Raw genomic sequence first — 20555 nt, 5'->3', positions numbered from 1 at the left:
TTTTTCCCCTCGTTCGCGTTCAGTTCCCTGCGTCTCTCGCCCGAATGCTCACATTATCCAGCAATGGGCCGTCCGTCACCGGCATGATAGACGCTTTGATGGGGAGTTGGAGAGGGAGAATAGAAAGAAGACGAAGGGGAATACTGAGAAAGGGAGAGCGCGGACGAGATCGACGACGACATGATTTCGCGAAACGCGCCATATCCTTTTGCGACATGGCGTCTACGGTTGCGGACACATTTAAAAATTTTGCTGTGTCTAGCGTTGTTTCCAGGAATTTAGTGATGCCAGCTATGCGATTCAAATTTATGCAGGATTGCATGGAATGGCCATTTTGTTTATATATATAAGAATTTTTTCTTGACCAAGGAACAGAGACATGTCGCAAATGGCACAGCCCACCTGGAAGTGCAGCCTGCAGATGTAACTTACCTACGAAGGGGAATGTTTCACTGAAGGACACGGTAGCCGATTCCTTTTTTGTTTGTTTGCTGCGGAAACACTTTCACATGATAAATAGAGTAAATATTTGGTATCATTTAGTTTTTGTTTGACGGAAGGATTTAGTTTTTGTTTGACGGAAGGAATTAAGATTGCCATTTCAAGCACCTACAAGTGTGCGGCGTGCGCAAATACTTTATATTTATGAGTCATTGGGTTCATGTTTTGTGACCTAGAAGTGTTATAGGTATACATGCAAACAACTCAGCATAATTTTGTTTTTATAGTAGAACATAATCTTTCTCAAAAGGGACAGAGGCAAACAGCGGAGCGTCAGATGTTCTAAGGTAACTCGGTGTTCTCCATCTACGCTGTATCATAGTCCACGAGGGAGCTGTAGCGAGTGAAATTTATCTTTTTGTGTGACAATTACTTTCCTTACTGTTCTTTTCGCCTGGAGCCAAATTCTGCCTTCTTAGACACTACATCCCATTTAGTCTTCCAAGACAACTCGTTCTGCACCTTTACTCGACCGTGTTATATTGCAAAGTCGTTGCTCAAGGGAAGTCTCGCAACCATCATTGTTTTCCGTTGCGCTGAGATCAAAAAAGAAAACGATAAAGAGAATGAAGAAAACAAGCACACTTGTCACTGACCGTTGCGACACAGCCTACAAGAATATACACTGTAGTTCGGCTTGCAGCATTCGACTCCCCGAGCCCTATAGGCGGCGCTACTCCTAGAAACTGCTTCGACCTCCGCCGTTCTGTGCTCACTCTCCTAGAAAGCGACTGGTCCAATTGAGCTGCCGGCCACCAGCACGCCCTCTACTTTTTCGCTTTTTCTTTTTTTGCTGTTTTCTTGCATTTCCTCTCCGCCCTCACGAGATTTCGGAGGGGTCGACGAATCGGTCGCGCCCTCCGATCGGTTCCAGGGCACGCTTAGCTCTCCTCTTGAACGAAAGGAAACGTGCCTGAGAATCGAACGTGCGGACCAAGGGCTCTCGTTTCATGAATGCCCCGATACTTTATCGAAATCCACGTTGCTGCGAACTGAAGCGCCAATACTGAGGTGGCCCGATTTCGGGCTGTCTGCAAGTGTTTACTTAGCGAGCAGGTGCGCAGGAAAATAACGAGGGGCTTTTGTCGGCAGCCTTGAACCATAGTGCTCGATCCCGAAGCAAAAAAAATAAAACGGGGAAATCTTTGCGAACGTACTTTAGAGATTTCGACGAAATAGATTAACTGGCTCATCTCGGGGCCTATAGACTGAGGCAGAATTGAGACGCGAGAGGGAATGGTGTGCTTCGACTCGTCGATAAAACGGCCTGCTTCTGACAGCACTCGTTTATTGGAGAAGCCTTGCGCAAGAGTGGCTGGACGTGACACGAGCAATGTCCCAGCATCGTTCCAGTTGAAGCGGCTTCTTTTAATGCATCTTTTGCCAGTTGTCTCGTGGTGTTTCACCTGAAGTGTGCCACACAGCATGCTGCTGAGAGTGGTCTCTCGTGCTAGCAGTTTGTCCCATCTTCTCGTTCTCCTGCCGGCGCTTTGATTGGCTCCTTGCGGCTTCGCTCTCTCCTACATACGCCTACTCCGAGAAACTTCTTGCTCCACTAGCAGAGTGCCCCGCTTGGCGCAGCTTCTTTGCCGTGTGTGCAAGGCGTCCGTGCAGAGTGACTAATGGAAGAGCTCGAAGCAAATTCACGTAATTTTCAAAGAGCGATAAGATTGAGTGAAATGAGGGGAGTCACAGAGTACCAGATGCGCTCTCGTCCCGGTACTGAGAAGGCATCTGCAGATGTCTTAATATTCTTCGCCGCCGTGGAATTAATATACGAATAGCTGCTATCCATCCGCGTGTACGAAGACACGCGGAAAGTCGATATTGATACTGACTTAGCCACGCTTTGCTTCGATCCTCAGCACGGAAAGTTTCCTCATAGGATATAAGATTAAGACGTAGTATTATGCCAGCCGAGAGGTCTGTTTGAATTAGTGATGAGTTTGTGCTGGCTGCGTCAGGTGAAAGTTGCGCGTTCGTGAGCAAATGATTACAGCTACGTCTTCGTGCTGCTTTGAAAAAAGAATTAAAGAGCACAACAAACCTGCAAATGGGACCAATGTTTTTTATAATGACTCCCTTCTGTGTACACGCTTTTGCTTTTTCTGCATTCGCTGGCTAAAAACTTTTGATATCGACTTTAGAGGTTGACTCTAACGGCCCTGTCGTCAGAGGCTTCAGCGGCTTGTAACAGCATGGCAGAAAAAAAAAAAAAAAAAAAAAGAAACCGCTAAAGTAATCATTGCGAAAGGTGACCCAGTCACCCATATTTCAACATGTGTTGGGAGTGTCAACTTAGTCTGTTATACTTAGTGGCGCGGACAGAGGCATATTACTTTTCTTTACTTTTGGCCTGCCTCACCATAGTATATGTTGGGAGTGGTTATTTTCTTCGTTTGAAATTTCATTTTGAAATTTTGGGGATCTGGGTGAGGTGCTAATTAGCGCACAGGAAGTCGTCGCAACGCAGGTTTCACTTTGAAAGGATTCTTGGTACAAAGTTCATGCTGCGCAGCAGCTCTCACCCTTCACGTCGCAGTTTACGAAAGGCTAGGAACTGCTGTCGTTTTCTCGTTACTGAATCTAGAGACATCTTCAGAACCGCGGATAGAATCTCTAAATGCAGTACAGTTTGAAACGTAGACCGAAAACGGGTCTCAGCGCTCTGTCCCGATGTGTATATTCGGGATTCACTGAAACTTGTTTCCATTAACGTTGACATCATTTCGGAGTTGTACAGGGTCAATCAAAGCATCAGAACGGCTGCGCGTGGTCACCTGCGGGGTTTGCATCAATGCGCATAACCCGGTCACTAATCAGTACAGAGTGGCGCACGAGCACTACTGGAATTTCGAAGTGGTGTTTTGCGCCGTCCGCCATTTTGCGTGAATTTGGGGCTCGGGCGCAATGATGTGCCGCACGTGCGCAGCTACGTGGAACCGTGTTCCCGCTAAGTGTGATTCAGCCTGTACTTACAGGTTACGTATTACTTGTATACAAAGGCAAATACGGGGTGCTAGGGGAACTGAAATTGAAATAGAAATAGTCAATGTAACGAAAGTTGCGGATTCAGAGCCTCCTCCAGTGACTCGTCATTTTTTTCTGCCATATTAAGCCTACCACCTCGCCACGTTCCTGGGATGCCAATGTCTCAGCGATCTCAGTCCGTGCCTGTCGCTTATTATCTCATGACTAGCTTCTCCTCATTTCGGGTTCGCCGCAGCAGTGTTTTCGTTTTCCTCCATGTGCTTTTGCCGCCAGTGCTGTGTTCCTGGCTGGCTCTGCGCGGTGTGATATGAACCCCGCCCCTTTGCATTGTCACGACAATGACATCGTCACGGGTCGCTTGCTTCCAGCGTGAAGTGCTTACCAAGGGAAACTCGGCGGCGTGTCTCGCGTCGGACCGGAGCTTCTGGTGTTGACCATCAAGCAGAAGTTTTGTCGATGCTATACGGAATATTGACCGTAGAAAGAAAGGCTGTGTCGCGAACCGTGAGATGGATCTTCCGCTTACGAAAATAAGTGAGGCGAAGTACAAGAGAACATTGTTCCACTCAGGAACCACTTTTAGTGCAGCCTTCGAGGCCACCCCGCTGCTTAACATGCAAATAGAAGGTAATTTCGCATTGTAAGGGGAATAGAAACATCTGCTTGTGCTTAATGCGGCGTGTCGCATCTTTCAGGCAAGCGGAAATATTTGAGTTATTTTCGGTTGGGATGTACTGTCGCTTTGCGCACAGTTTTCTGTCCCGCCTGGTGCGTCCTAACAATGGTTTGATGTATAAAATGCCATAGAATATTTGGTGTCTCGAAGTAAGCTTACGTTATGATCGACAGCCGCCATAGCTAAGTGGTTCTAACAGAAACCTTTTTACTGTCATCGCAAAGCCCTACAATGCTATTGCGTATCGCCGCTGTCGAAATACGGAAGTTCTCCGTAGCGCATACTTTAAGCAGTGATCTTTGTCAACCCATTTGTAGGACATTATATTTTGTCCTTCTAGTGTACCACTTTGATGCGTCTCAGCTCAGGCACCGTGAAAACATGTTTGTAATTTATATTTATTTTAACATTTGCCATTTGCTGCAGCTTTTCATTCTGTCTGTCTCTCCCCAAATCTCTTCTCCACGCAGTGTAGCACGTCGGTGGGTTTAAAATGGCGGCAAAATAATCTGTTTTTCCATTAAAGAGCGTCTCTAGTTTTCTCGAAATTCCTCGTGCCGCCCGGGATTCGATCGTACTACTTTGGACTCAGTTTCCCTCCAAACTGAGTCGCACGATGTGTCCACATGAGCCGTGCGAGCTGCTTATAGCACACGTGTCAACACTTGCTCCTTGCTTGCCTTTGTATCTTCGCACTACTTGCTTATGGTGCGCCATGAATGTAGACCTCGCCCACGGGATGTATTTGCTGTTGCAACAAACGTCCCAGAAAGCGAGACGGCAATGGCCTCCTGAGCCCTCGTTCGCTCCCCTCGCTCTCCACCGACTCCCACAGCCAGGCTTCGTGCACTAATGCTTTCCGACTGCGGCGCCTTGCCAATGACAAGTATGAGCGTCTTTTTCATCCACATCCATCTGCGGAAACTAATTAGGTTGAGTGGGTCTGCTCCCGAAGAAAGCCCATTAGGCAGACACTGGGTAAACACGCAGAGTCGTCTAGCTACGTCCTGCCGGCCCGAGAGGCAGCGCAAATATTGAGGCAGGAAAGGAGAGATGGTCAGCTCCCGCTCAGATATGAAATCTCTCTTTCTATATTCGGCGCCTGGCGCTGCTGCTTCTGTTCGGGTAGCCTTGCGCGCTGCGGGAAGCACGTAAAGAGGCTGAAAGCTAATTGATCGCACGGGCACGCGCCCTTGTTGTTTGTGTTTTTCTCTTTATCTCCGAACAAAAGAGAAATTCCTAAAAGGGGCAGGCGCTACACGAATATAGCATGGAAACACTAGGTGTATGACGCTCTCAGTTTCGCCCTCAAGATAGCACCCTACCTGTTTTCACGGCTGTTTTGATGTTACGAGATAGCTATGAGATATGCATGCAAATGCCAGAAAGCAATGGAATAAGGGAAAGGCTTTATGCAGCTGCTCTGCTGCCTGCATTAGGAGCGTTAGCGTAGATTGAGCAAGCACGCGCATAATTATGATTCGAATTCAACCGGTGATTCCTGGAGAGATACAAAAAGGAGGTGGAAACAATGCTGTATGGTTATAAGGCGAAAATCAAACGTACAAGCTTGGGTCGCTAACGGCTGGCTCGTGGGCTTTGCGTCGTTCATTTCAGATAAGGGATTTGTTAAAGCGTGATGACACTTTAATTAAGTAATGTGTCGTTATTTGCCTTGGGACGTCATTGATTTCTTGGCGCGCACCAAGAAACGGGATGGCGGCGATGTGTTATTGACAAGCATTTCTTGTTGAACGTGCGGATGTCTTCCTTCTCCCTAGTGTTTTGGTAAACGTTCGGAAAGAATGCGAGTATTAAAAGATACCGTCACAGATTCGTCCTTTTCGAGTCGACGGGGCTCGTAAAGCGGTCGTTATGGTTTATGGTTGATTGGTTCTGTCCGTCGAATAAATGTAAATCAATTAAGCCTGTCTCTTCTGTATGCAAAAACGATATGTCGGAGTCCGCAGAAATTGCACTAAGAAATATCCGAAGCTTTTAGCTACAAACTTCAGAAGCGTCGACTACAGGGTGGTGGATGGGTTTGGTCAGCGTTCACAGACGGCCGTTTACTGCTGACATTACGGAATAATTGTTGCTGTGCGGCTCTCATTTTCGCCACTCCACGCCTTATCACACAGATACCAACGCTCTTACTTAGCGTACAAACCACACCCTCACTAACTTAACAATGAGACGCCCTGTTATCATTAATGACATATGCATACAACATCGCGAAGCACATAAGGTATCCATGTATTTCCCTTTCCACCCGCTCCATACGAGGGTAGCTCACGTTTTATTAGACACTACCTTCTCCTTCTTGTCTTACGACTACCCTTCAGTCTATTGGGTGGTATGTCATGGACTCATGATGAAGAGCCTCGTCGCCTAGCCCGCTTCCGCACTTCGTCCTCGCAGCTCTGCTCTAAGGACCGCTATTACGAGTTTCATTTTGAGGCCACATACGCCCCTGTAGGTTTCGTGTAGCTTTGGACGCCATTGCGCAGGAGCGGCTTGTGCCAGAAGTTTCTGTTCAGGTACACTGGCCCTTTCCTCGTCTCGCGTCCGCTGAGCGGTGTCAACTATGTCATCGCCAAATTTGCCGCGCTCAGTCGCCGCCTTCACACCACCCACGTAGCCCACGTGGCTCGTATCAAGTGCTGCGTCCACCATCCACCCTGATTTGCTCGAGGACGAGCTTCGTCCGCAGCCAAGGAAATTGTCACGTGCCAAGTAGCGACTAAGTTAAAAGAAGAGGAAGCTACGGTGGGGATAGAAAAGGTTGGGGAAGTGCTATGGACACAGCCTCATTCACCTGTGAATAAACACATCTCGTGTGTAACAGTGGGACAAATATAGATGAACGAGTAATGTGCCGCTTCAGTCTCTCTTTTAAAACATTAATCTAAGATGTGCAAAGCGCTTCGCTTAACTAATGCGGAAAGCCCAAACCTCGCATACCGCCTCGCAAATTCAGCTGAATATGCACTGAAAAGTTTATAGAAACAGGATCTGACACAGCCGTTAGACTTTTTTTTTTTGCTTACTTGCATCCAATTTACACCCACTACACGAGAATTAATGAAGCCTTTTCTTTTCATGTATCGCCTGTAGGCGTATCATTACGCGCAGCTGTTGGCGATATTTTAATATAAATAGTCTGAGCTGCTGATAGTGGCATTGTCAAATGCACTGCTCTGTTGTGTGATAATTACTTTGATGTGCTCTAAAAACAGGTAGGCTAAAGCGGGTAGGGTGCGATGGCTTAGGAGCATGCGTAGGAATATCATGGTGGTATTTGCATCCTGTTTCGGTGCTGTGTTAAGGAACGAACACACAAACCCTCAAATGCTCGCGCACACATGCAGCACCCGTGGAGACCAAGGAGAGAACTTATTTTTGTAAATTCAACGCCGATAAAACTCGCGCATAATAACGTGCCCTTTAGCGCATGTCATTACGCGCTTCCGGTCTTGCTCTCCTCTCCTCGGCCCGTTGTGTTTATTTATCACGTGCTTTTGTATGCTGGAGAGGTAAGGCATTAAGCGCAGTCAAAGACCAGTGGTTACGAGGCGGATGGAATATGAACGTGCTTGAGTTTGTAACTGCATACATGCCCGTTTCGACGCACCGGTCCCACTATACCTCTTTCATAGAAACGTATTCTGCTGCGTGCCCCTGTAGATAAGAATTTATTCTCCTCCTTCTACCTTGCTTCTATCGTTCTGGTGTACTCATACTGATAATTTATTTATTGTCCGCTCTGTGCAATGCCCAAGTTCCATTTCTTACTCTTGCAGTTCTCGTGAATTCGCGTTTGTTCTCCAAAATGTGATCAAACAACCCCTCTCTTCCACTTCTGCGCCCGCGATGGTTCCAAATCGAGATGTCCAGCGAGAGACGTCGGAACGACGCAAAAGGACGACGTCCATAGCGCGCTCTACTCGGTGCCGCCTCCCGTCGGAGTCTTGCCATCTTCGTCGTATGTCCGACAGCGGTTCCAACCCTTGTTCTTGAGAGCGGCGCCGACCCTCCGTTCCGGCTCGAAAGACTTTGAATGACATTCCATTTCCTGAGTCGGCACCGAGAACACCCCGCCCTCCGCTTCTCTTCCCCTATAAGACCCGCGTCAACGCTGCATCAATGGTCGGCCCAAGTGTCTTCCAGTCGAGAATGCCAGGGCCGTTTTGTCTTGTTCAGGGCGGGCCTCTTTCGAATCGCGCGAGGTCCTTTCAATCGGTACATCCTGATTTCTTTTTATTTTTTTATTTAGTGTACCAATATGTCTTCCATCCACATCTCTTTTATTTCGTTCTATTTTTTTTTCTCAGTGCCACCCTTCCAGTCTTATATCGATAAAACGACACCAACTTCCGGAGATATATATATCTTTAGCCTGCACTTTTCCTCGGTGTTACGAAAGCGGGACCTTACGAATCCTAGCAAATCAATCGCGGTTGCGCAGTCTCCGTCGCTGAACCACGTTTTGTGTAACCTTTCATGAATGCCATCCGCTTTCGATTCGCTCTTCATGGTGCTGCTCCTCATAATCTGTAGCACCCATTTGTTTGGAAAGTGCAGCAGAAGACGAAGAGCAGGCCTATGCGACGCTGTCCGCATTCGTTTCTGCATTTATGCAGTGGATATGCTTCACTTGCACTTGATAGTTAGGCGTAAATAGAGAAAAATTATAGCATTGCCAAGAAAGAGAAATCTTTTCAGTGAGGAGTAGAATGTTCCCCCGGCCTTTGAGTAATCGCTACATGATGTTCCGCGTCGGGAGGAGTTAACAGAGAAGAAGAGAGGGAGAAATCGTCATATAGAAAATATGTTTGGCTGGAATCAAAGTTGAAAAGAAGGGTTATAAAGAAACAGGATGGTCTCTGCAAGACCACGTAGTATGGTTTCATGCCGTATGAGGTGCAACGGCTGGTGTTGGAAAACGAGAATTCGGAAGCTTCTCTTTTGGAGATGGTTTCCTGGTCCCTTGCTCGCTGGTAATCTTAAGGCGTTGAATTAATGTGAGACGGAGACTGAGTAATGCGTAAAGCAAAGATTGAGTAACAGGTTTTCGCTGTGCACGCGTTGTTAGTCACTTCAAATTGCACCGTCATCAGCGTGATTTCTATACACGAAGAAATGATATATCACGCAAGTAACTTTCTTGCGCGATGCATTATTCATTAGTCGCGATTCCTTTTTTTTTTTTTCATTTTAGCCAGTCGTAAAAGTTACTCGAATATTTTATCATTCCGTGATATCTGCGTGATTTCAGCACACTTTTCAGAGGAAAACTTGTGATTTCATGCTCGACGGTTAATACAATCATGTTGGAATTTCATACGATAAAACCCAAGCAAGGAAAGAAACAGGCATGCTATTTTTCGACGTAGCTGCATTGTCAGGCATCGCACGTTCAAGCGGGTTCCTAAGGCGCTTTTCATGTAAAAGGCGCGCGCCATCGGCAGATGCACGGAATGGGAGTTTGGAGGTATGGAGAAAAAGGAAACGGGCTTGGAGGAACGAGAGGGAGAGGTGATGGTCGCGACGTGCACAGCAGCGCGAATTCTCGCCCTGCATGTTGGGCCCGATGCACGACGCAAGCAGACAAGCACTCGAGAATGCGCCCGCATAGAGGGGGGCGATATGCAGCACGTGCCGAACGCATACTCACGGCTTTCACCTAGAAATATTGTGTTTTCTCTTTTCTTTTTTCTTTTTAAGGCGCCCGGAAATCTTTTCACGCCTGGTTTCTTGACAGTTTCGACAAACTCTGCCCTGTAGCGTTAAGCGCGTTACTCGTAAACTCTAATGCTGATATAGGTATCGAGCGTCTGCGCCGCCAACCGCGTTTTCATCCTTTTCGCAAAGTTCCATGTTGGAAAGAATCTCATTTTTTTTTTTATTGTGTTTTCATTTTAATATTGTATCTGAAGATATGGGTGCATACAGCTGTAAGTTAAGCTTACCCTGCGTCGACTCCCATCTGTGTGCGCTCCACCTTTCGTATGCTTCGGAGACAGGATGTGACATTTAGACATTTCGGAAGTGCCATGGGTCTCAAACCCTTTACTTTCTTTAAAGGCAAGAAACGATGTATGTTTATTTGCTTGCTCCTGGGTTATATGCTCCTACACTGCCGCCCCTGCCTCGCCCCTTTCTTTACCAAAATAGAGAAATTCGTACAAATTGAGCAGCTCTGGAAACCAGCACGTCATCCTATTATCGTACATGTTTGCATTAAGAAGTTCTTTTTATACTATGTACACAATTGGAAATGTTTAAGCATGCGCTGTAAATCTAATTTGAGACTTTCGTGACTGCAGAATGCTGTGCACAAGAAATATTTGTATTGAGATTATGTTTATGGTTCAGATGATACTCCTGCAACGAATGCTGCTATGTAGGAAAGTTTGCTGCAATCGGTACGTTTGTTTGCTAGCTCATGCAGGCTTCTATGCTTCTTTCCTGCCCTTGTCTAAAAATTATTGTGAAGTGAAGGAGTTATTCTCAAGTGAAGGAGCACAATTGCAAGGGCTCCTTTGCCTTTCGCAGTACTGCACTTATCTTGGGAGACAAAGTATAGACACCAGCAGATGCCGTGACGGCGACACCAGGGCCGGAAGGGAAATTACTCTTCCTCAATTTCATCCATTCTTTTTGTCTTCGCTAGATTCTACGGCCTTACTATTTCGCGACCGACCAATCGAAGTTACGATCGATAAGGATGACATATAATCGAAGGAAAATATGCTGGCCTTGGGCAAAGCAGAAAGTGACATGTACATGATATATTATATACCACATTAGCGCAAAAAATAAAAAGAGAGCTCTGAGAAAAAGGCAGTGATTCAAATGTCGTGCAGTTGGACATGATTCACCCTTTTCCGGCAAAGCCAGAGCTCTGCAATTGTATAAAACCAAGCCTCAGTAACGAAGAAAGAATAGGAAATGATATATATATATATATATATATATATATATATATATATATATATATATATATATATATATATATATATATATATATATATATATATATATATATATATATATATATATACGATAACAAAACCAAAAACTCCCGAAGACGTGGATGAGACAAGCCGCTTCATCAAACCCGTAAAACGACTGCGGATGCTTCAAATGTAGCCCATTGCGTTCTTTTTTCCTTCCGTCTTTTCGGGGCCATATTTTTTTTTATAGTGCTAGATGGAAGGTTTGAGCGGACGAGACTCGAAAGGGGTGCGTGCAACGGGATCTGCATGAAGGATCTCTGAGTGCTTGAAATCGGATCTGCCGATTCGTCGTGACGTCTCACGCTATGCTAATCCCCAGCTCCCCTTCCGTATCTCGCTTGTTCCTTTGCGACTTTTTAAGAACCAATATTGAAGCGCTGTTTGGCTGAGCGAACGCAGAACATATTCATTATAGACGGACGCTTATGTCGGATAAAAATTAAGAAGCAATTCTTCGCTCGTCTACTTGTTTAATGCCTTCGTTCCCTTTGCCTTCAACTTAGTGTTGCTACAGCGCTATTTATGAGTACTTGATTTTACTACAGTTTTCGCTTACCCATGCAGCCTTCACAATTTCTGTGCGTGATGGTGCATGGCTGCAACAAGCTTTTCAATGTGCTTATATTCGATGTTACACTGTCGCAAGAAACTTTATTTACCCCCTTTGTCAAGATTGTCGTTACGTTGCTACATCGTGGAAAGCAAAACGCTAGAAGCTCTGACTTTTTTATAACAACCTCTTCGAGCCTAGCCGACATACAATAACGCACCTCCCGTGGCAAGCAGATGTCATTGCATTGACGGCAATTAGCAAATAATGAGCAGAGTAAACAAAGCTCTAACATGGTGACCATTTGGGCTAGTTGATGCCAATCTAATGTATTGAACCAGCGAAAGCTGTCCCATGTACTTCTTTTTTTTTTGTGTTACTGTGTCTTTCGCTGGTTCAGTATCTTAGATAAACGAAACTCAAGTGGATGTTCGCTACTGCGGCGCTCTTTTCTTTTTTTTTGTTCGGTCTCCCCTTCGCCCCCGATTTCAATCTCTACGTGCCCACAGCGAAAATGTAAATGTGATGGTGATGCCTTAGCTATTGAGTCCTCATTCGAGTCATTCAGAGTTACATCACATCTGCTCTGAGGAGGCGAACAAGGCGTCCTTGTAGTAAACGGAAGATACGTTTCAATGAAATATGGAGACGGTAAGCATGACAATATGCATGGCTGGCTGCTTTTGATGGCGATGATAAGCATGAGGCATCGACAATGCACATTGGCTTTTATAGCGTGCCCGTGACAACACGCGATGACAGATGCGTGTAGCGCAGACGGACAGAATGTAGTGTTCATTCATTCCATTGTGCTCGCATACAGAGCAAAGCACACTGCGCTTCCACTGAAAGCTTTGGAAAGCAGGCAAATCGATGGATTCGCTGTTTGTGCTTTATTGGATTTTACTGATGCGACGGGCAGAGAGGAATCAGGAGCACAACTCGGAGTGCCGTTTATGGGGCGCTTTTGTTAACATTGAAGACGCAACAGCTTTTCGACCATAGTTGGCCGAGAGCGTGCAGTTTTTTTTTTAAGGGGAATTCGAGTGATGGGCGCTGAAAGGAAGCAGGAAGTATTGACCGGCGGCTTGTATATCTGGCCAAGGCTGAGCGTGAACAGAACATATTTTTGAAGCGAAAGCTGCAATATCCCGTCTCGCGTCAAGGTCAGCGTGGGCTAGCATTTGACCTTCAAGGATCCAGAGGACGAAGTACGGCTATAAGTAAACATCATAGAAAAAATTGTGTCTGCACCGGGAATCGAACCACTATCCTCCCGATTCTCAGCTGAGCTCGCAAACCACTACTCCACGCCAGTCTTTTTTGTTCTTTATTTCCTGTTAACGATATTTACAGTGGGGTAAAGTCAAAGTATAATGCCACAAAGCGCTCTAGCAAAAGTAAGGGTTCAAAAACTTTCAAAAACGCTTTAGGTTGGCCATTTCACTCAAAACTGGCATCCATTCAGGTTTCTCACTTTGGATATTATAGATGGCGGTAAGGTTGTTGATACTCTCAATGAAATAATCCCTCGCTGAGCGAGCATCCACGTCCGCGTGTCTCACAGCCATTGTCGTTTTCCATAGACTGCGGAGGCAAAGCAACATGAATAAATCATATCGCACACACCCTTGATTATAAACCGATAGGAATCGTATACCATAGGGTGCAATTGGCAAGTCCTTTTTTGAAGTCATCTGCAAGATATCCCACAGAAAGACTGCATCCCAGCAGTCAAGAAAAATATTGTCTATGGTTTCCGGCTTATGACAAATCAAGCAGTCCACCGACCACGGAACAAAGACACCTTATTCCCTTAACCGCGGTTTAACAGGTAATGTACCACTGTGTAATAGGAAGAAAAAACTTTTTGCCGACGACCGTGCTGGCATCTGCTACACTCCTTTTAGGACACCCTTACCTTTCCCTCCAGAGTTCATACAACGGCACTGACATCATTACATCAAGCAAGTCCTTATGCAGTTGCTTTTGGGTTACAGCGCTTAGGTATTCCATTGATAACCTCATTTTTAAAATGGTAAAGGAAGCCACAACCTCACGCAAAAAAAAAAAAAAAAAAAACACTGTCTTCTGTGTTTAAAGTTGCTAGAGAACACCAAAAATTCAGGTAAGTCTTGGCTAAGTCGAACTTGAAAAACCGTATGCAGAAAAGGGTCGGTTTGGTTCCATAATAACATAAGCCTGGATACTATTTGTCGTAAAAATAAATGGGCCAAACCAAGTCCTCCTGTTTTTACCGAGCGAAACAAATTTGTACGACTTGTTCTCTCCCAAACTGAACCCCAGACGATAACCGCCAGCAATCCGTGAAATTTCTGGACGCTAATCCTTGGCATGGGGTTTGGTACAACGCACCTTCCCTTTTCGAAAATGTTTATTGATCTGTCACACCTGCGAGGTACTTTGGAGTGCCGCTGGAACACTACAAGGATACGAAAGATTACTGGAATGCTGAACGTGAATGTGTCCAGTCAAAAACAACAAAGTGGGGGGGCCTTGATTTATCAATGTTCGCGCGTTGAACTGTATGCAATTTGTTCATTGTTGCGAAAGTCTGGTTTGTTTTGCAAGCATTGTCTATGTCAAGGGTTAGCGTCCACTACTCCACGCCAGACTCGTGAGAAGCGTATCGCCATACTCTTTGTCTAGCGTGAGGATGATAGTAGCGATGACAGTGGCCATGCAGTCTGTGTTAATGACAATAGTTTAGCATAACTTGAACTTGGGAGAGATCGTGCATAGCTGTTGGTAAGGGGAACAAGCGCAAAAAGGACACACAAGGAAGGAAGAAAATTTAGCGCCAGTCCCGTCATTTTCTTCCTTCCGTGTGTCCTTTGTGCGCTTGTTCCCCTTACCAACAGTAATGATGATAGTAGAGATGATAATGACGGTAAATTTATTTGATGATAAGGATAGTAGCGATAGTGAAGAAGTGTCACAATGAACGTAATCAAGCCTAACGACGCTTTCAGTTCTTTTTGGTTTAGCAGGATTAAACCACAGGAATTGTTTTTGCGCTATATTGGCAGTACCTTTATCCCATCTTTCATCGGTAAGAGCCGGTGTAGCACGGTGTAGTCTACAGTCATAGTAAAAAATTTCCCACTCCCCCACCCACTCCTCTCTCTCCTCTGACTTCCTTTGCACCGATCTTGACAGCAGGGGTGCATTACTCGGTGGTGCCCGCTTGCGATGCGACACTGTTCTTAACTCGGAGGAGGCTCAGAGACTTTTGGCCCCGACTGTGCATCGCTTAGCGCTTCCGCTCTAGACGATTGCCAGCCAACAATGTGCACAAGCAATGACCACCTCGTGGCGTCGTGTGCACCCGATGTTTGCCTGCAGGTAGGCAGTCGGGTGAGGGTCAACTTCCGAATACGGACTGTCGGTTGATGATCGCTGTAAATAGTATAAGGCTAATGGTTAATTCCAAACTATTAAGAGCGTTCTCGAAATTGAATTCGCGACGGAGACAGTTCTCTAGAGAGCCTAGGGACCATTCATACTGTCGGGGTTCACCACAATTTGGGGCCAAAATCCAAATCACTCACTGAAAGATATCTTTGGTTTCATAAAGCGAAAAGACTTACTCTGGATCGCCGGTTCAAATTTGCCATAAGTGAAGTACTACGCTATACTAAAATGTCTAGTGCATACTGTGCAACTTGATAGGCGATGGAGTGCTGAGGAGAGCGGCCTTCCACCGTGTCATTACGGTTCGCGCCCACAAGGCCACCTATGAAAATCTGCTTAGCCCGGCGTTTCCTGTTATGTCATGAAGACACCAACGGAGTGTTGCGAGGACGGAATTCCTAATAAAGTAATCGTCTCAAAAAAAAAAAAAAAAAGAAAGGAAAAGAAATCCAGGGAAAAATACACCCCGATGAAGAAAGAGAAAAAGATAATCAGAGGTCGTGCATTGATTAAATTTTTATCGCGCACGGTCCCGCTTGAGGAGGTCACAGATCAAAGGGGAAAAAAGAATTGATGCCAGCGATTCTGCGCTCACACTAAGCGAGCGCTGCAAATATGAAAATAAAAAGAAAGACGAGAAGCCTCTGTGTGCTTCCACAATCGAGTCGCTCATTGCTGCTCCGCTTTACCCCCGAAAGGATCTGTAAAACGGGGCGATGAACGAAGCACTGTTCGCAACACGGTGACGAAAGTTTCGCAGCAGCGATTTTGCAAGCTTGCAAGGAGGGGCAGAGAGTGGAGACGAACAACTTATCACGCACAGTGTTGGACGACAGTGCTCGAGCATGGGCGCGAAGAAAAAGACGAACATGTAATTAGGCGCTCCATTTCAGCTCAAAAGGGGTAACGTAAAAGTGTTCTTCCCCGTAATGCGCGACGCATTCGCACTTGCATTTGCACGGCACACAAAAAGGCCAAAAAAAAAAAAATACGTGAGAAGAAAAAGCGGAGCCCTCGTGAGTTTGTTGACCGCTGCCGTGCGCGAGCGCTGTCGTGCTGGGACGATGGCTGTGGCCGCATTGCCTTTGTGTGGTAGGCTGTTACGTGGCCGTGATATTTGTTGGGTCATCGATTCCTTCCGGCGAAGGAGCCACGCTGGAGTGGCGCCGTGGCGAGCATGTGATCGATATTCACCCTCCTCCTTCTGGTGCTCTTTTTTTCTTTCCTGGTTCTCCTTGAACAAACGACGCAGGTCGGTCCTCTCTTGTTGTGCTTGTTGTGAAGGGCAGGCCGAGGAGAAGAAAGAGACAGCGACGCAATTGTCCCCGGTGCAGTGTTTCGGGGCGTCGTGGCACGAAGGACACAGCGAAAGTCGTTTGTAAACTTGCGACATCGTTTTCCTCCTTTTCTTTCCTCGTCTCCTTCTTTCGTTTCCCCCCCCCCCCCCCCCCCCCCTTCACTGTGAACTTTCATTTAGAAGCTTTGGTCAAGCAACTGTGCAATGCACGTATGTCTATAGGAGCATCTTTGTGAGGAACCATGAATCAACGTGTGCATTTCTTTTTCTTGCGCGCATGCTTGTGGGCGCGTGCGCCTTTGAGACAATGCAAGCTCTCTTGACAGAGAGTACAAAGGAGAAAGCGCCCCTAGGGTAGGCGCCTGGCTGCACATGCATGCAGAGTTTAAAGCTGCAAATGACAGGTCGTCATATATCAGAAGGGCGGGTGACCTAGCGACAGTCAATAAATCGATAGACAAATCAATCAATCAATCAATCAATCAATCAATCAATCAATCAATCAATCAATCAATCAATCAATCAATCAATCAATCAATCAATCAGTCAATCAATCAATCAATCAATCGACCATCGAATCAATCAATCAATTGGTGATCAACCATTTGGTGAATATGCTGATCAGCTGATCAATCAGAGATAATTAGTTAAGAACTCAAAACACAATTTTGCTTCGTAAAGATAGCCTAACAAAAAAAGTGCACCTAAAACCTACTGAACGCCAGCAGTATCTATCTGCACTTATATACGTAGAAGCCCTGCAAATAACGTAAAACTCAACTTACCCTAAAGCCAAGAAGGTCGTTTGAAACGAATTTCTGCTCAGAGCAATTTGGTTTTGAACGTAACCGAGGTACACTGCGCGGTGCGCTTAACAGCAGTACCCACCAAGCTAATTGATGATGAAGTAAAGCGCGTCGATAAACAAAATCGAATGATACTGCTAGCCACACACACAAACCAAAAAGCCTCGAGCACGGAAGTCGAGTCGTCTACCTATTGTACCACACCTTGGCGGTAACCGGATGCAGCTGGTAACCGGATGCGGAAGCTCTTCCGGGTCGTGCTCGCCGCGGATTGACATTTCTCGGACATGGTAGTCTACGATGGTGTTGCCTGCTACCTGCGAGTGAGTCGAGACCCACACGAGCTCTATGGCTCTTCCCGGAGGCTTGAACTTGGATAGAATGGCTCGGGTCGCGGAGTGGATTACCCCTCTGCGGAAGCTTCTGTAGGCTGTCTTTGAGTCGGTGACCATGGTGTCCACGCTTGGCTGTGCGAGTCTGCGAGGGCCACGGCCGCTTCTTTAGCAACTGCGGGGTCTGTTGTCTTTATGGACGCGCTGACGATCAGCCTGTCTTTTGACGTAACCACCACCGCAGCACGGTCACTGCGTTTTCGGAGCGAGGCGTCCGCGTAGAGGACCCTGGGGTTCTCTTCCAGCATCCGGGCTATGGCTTTGGCCCGCGCGGTGCGCCTCTCGTCGTCTTTGCCCGGCGTCATATTCCGGGGAAGGGGTTTGGTCTGAATAGTCGTCTTCCAGTCTTCCGGAAGGGCTTCATTGAGGGGTACTGGTTCAATCTACCATCCTATCTTGCGTAGGACGGCTCGTCCGTGTTTCGTGTGACTGAGCCGGATTCTTCGATTAGAGAGGTGGGCTTCCATGCGGTCCTCCACCGCGTTGTGGGCGCCCATGTCTAGCAGTCTTTGCGTGGATGAGTATATGAGTATGCCCAGTGCTCGCTTTGTTACCTTACGTACGAAGCATCGTGTTTAGGGTGTCCCTATTTTCCTTCGTCAGCTGGAGATAAGGGGCGGAGTAAGTAACCCGCGACACGACGAACGCGCGTATCAGGCGCATGGCATCGTCCTCTTTGAGGCCTCGGTTTCTGCTAGATACCCTTGTAATCATACTCAGTATCTGTTCGGTTGTAGTCTTGATCTTTGCGACGGCGGCGTGTGCCTTCCCGTCGGTCTGAAGTAGTATAGGCCGAGGATGCTAATCTGCTGTGTTGGCTTGATGTCCGTTCCGTCGATGGTGACGATCACGTTCGGAGGCAGCTCTTGGAATTTCCCGGTTGAATCATAAGGTTGCGGAATCTGAATATGATCAGGTGTGGCCGAAAGACATTCGGCTACATCCAAGATTTTCTGTCAAACCGAACAGCGACCATCAAAATAGGGGAGGAGAAGTCAGACCCTGTCCAGCTCGGTGATAGGGGCACCCTACAGGGAGCAGTCTTGTCGCTCCTGCTCTTCAATCTGGCCCTCCTGCCCCTGCCCAGTCTACTCAAGCAAATCGAAGGCGTGGACCACGCTTTCTACGCCGACGATATTACGGTGTGGACGGCTCGAGCCGTGTCTGATGCCTGGATGGAGGAAGCCTTGCAGAAGGCTGCGACGACCTTGCACGAGTACGCAAAGACGTGCGGACTGAGCTGTGCTCCTCAGAAATCAGAGCTGCTTATGATCCACCTTGGCGGAGGTTATAATGCATACGTAATGCATACTTACTGATCTTCAAAGCTTCATGGCAGAGAGAGCTCCAGAAAAAAGCGGCTGTTATCTGATACACGTCTAAGGTTTTTTAAAGGCTGCCGCTTTCATGTGTGAAAGCTTAATTATTACTTCGCGTGTTATTGTTTACAGCCGGTAAATAAAATGTTTTAAGTAAAATTTTGCTTGATGGCAATAACACAGCTAGCTGTTTTTTCAGATGTCCAACGACGTTTGCCTTGGCACTTTTTTCCTCAAGCCAATGGTTAAAAAATTATCTAGTTAGTTTTTACTAATTCAATTTCGGCGAAGGAAAGGCAGTCGACTCAACAACTTTCAGCTCGCTTCACATTGCTACGATAGACCGCCTCTCGCTCTCTCTCCTTCTTTTTTGTTACATTTGGCTCGGACACCTGGCATATATTAATTGTGTGTTAGGCAAGATGGCCCATAGTGCGCTCAATTCTAATGCCCCTATGCATAAGCTTAAGGGACAGCGCATTAAATATGCTCGTTCACGAGATACATATTAAGTTTACTGGCAAAAATTAGCTCTTCGTTGGAGATACTTTTGTGACTCTATTTCGTGTTTTACAGGCTGTGTCTGGCTTCTTCTGGAGACAAGTGAAATCTCAAGCAAAGCCAACTGGTAAGTTGCCGCACATATTTTAGTTTTCCCTGGCGCCAGTAAGTTATAACGGTTCAACCTGCGCAATAGCATAGAGAACCGAGCGAACCTGCAACACTGTGAAACAGGGATGTTTTGGAAACGGAGCTTGCATAGACAGTGCGCACTTACACGTCGCAAGGGTGGCAAGGGCTTAAAATAGCTAATGCTTGAAAATTCACTTCTAGCTATGGGAAGGAGTTGAAGAGTAATAAAACGTCTTTCAAGCAACGCACCCTTCGCTCACTGTTTTGGAGAGAGGTGTGTTTACGGTCCGCCATCAATTGTCAGGCTTTCCTTTAAGCGGTTTCCTAATTGATTTGGAAGCAACTAAACGAGCGAAAAACTGACAAGCAACGTTTGCTCATTTGTCCGCGAAAACTGCGCACGGTTACGTTCGCATGCTCGTTACAAAAACGCAAGAACAAAATTTCGTTCCTTTCGTTAAGAAGCCTCCTTTATCAGAGCTTGCCTTGAGATTGAGAAAGCAACAACGTCTGAGTGTGTGCGTGTATGTGTTTTTCTCTTACATCTTCCCATCTCCGTCGTGAAGGACTTAATGAGCGGCCCCCGCGTTAGCCGCGTTATCGGCTCGCTCACACGAGTCGGTTCCGCCGTGGGCGCCGTCGTCTGGAGAACTCGCTTTCTTCCGCGCCCAGATGAAGAGCCAGCGTTCGCGTGATTCTCATTTTGGTTTCTCTTCTGTTTTGGCGCGCGTCTGCTCGCTAACCGTACTTACTAACAGACACTACGTTTCCCGCAGCGGTAAGCTTTTTTTCTTTTTCTCCGAGTTGTTTGCGGAATTCGCGGCAGACAGCGGTATGTTGCTCTTGCTTCGCGGTGCACGAGTTTGGCTTGTTTTCAAGCGTCCGTCGCATGGACGTTGACGCTGTTGGCATCCCAGTCCCGCTGACGGGAAT

The 20555-nt window shown here is 46.6% G+C and overlaps 1 protein-coding gene across 3 annotated transcripts in view; it reads left to right on the top strand.

Annotated features, from left to right (window-relative positions):
• Nucleotides 1-20555, top strand: part of Dgk (diacyl glycerol kinase 1) — a 523491-nt gene that overhangs the window by 76035 nt on the left and 426901 nt on the right. For 2 of the 3 annotated variants that reach the window (XM_084606564.1, XM_084606561.1), the window contains exon 2: nucleotides 19566-19617. The gene's annotated coding sequence lies outside the window, so the exon portion shown is untranslated. Of the gene's footprint in view, nucleotides 1-19565; nucleotides 19618-20315; nucleotides 20401-20555 lie in introns of those variants that run through there. The other variant, XM_084606562.1, reaches the window with a different exon arrangement.

The sequence above is a fragment of the Amblyomma maculatum genome, chromosome 6 (assembly GCF_055883805.1).
Source record: "Amblyomma maculatum isolate TAMU_Amacu chromosome 6, ASM5588380v1, whole genome shotgun sequence".
In the NCBI taxonomy this organism is placed as follows: domain Eukaryota; kingdom Metazoa; phylum Arthropoda; class Arachnida; order Ixodida; family Ixodidae; genus Amblyomma; species Amblyomma maculatum.
Note: the sequence above shows the minus strand (reverse complement) of the source record. Positions and strands in the feature narration are given on the sequence as shown.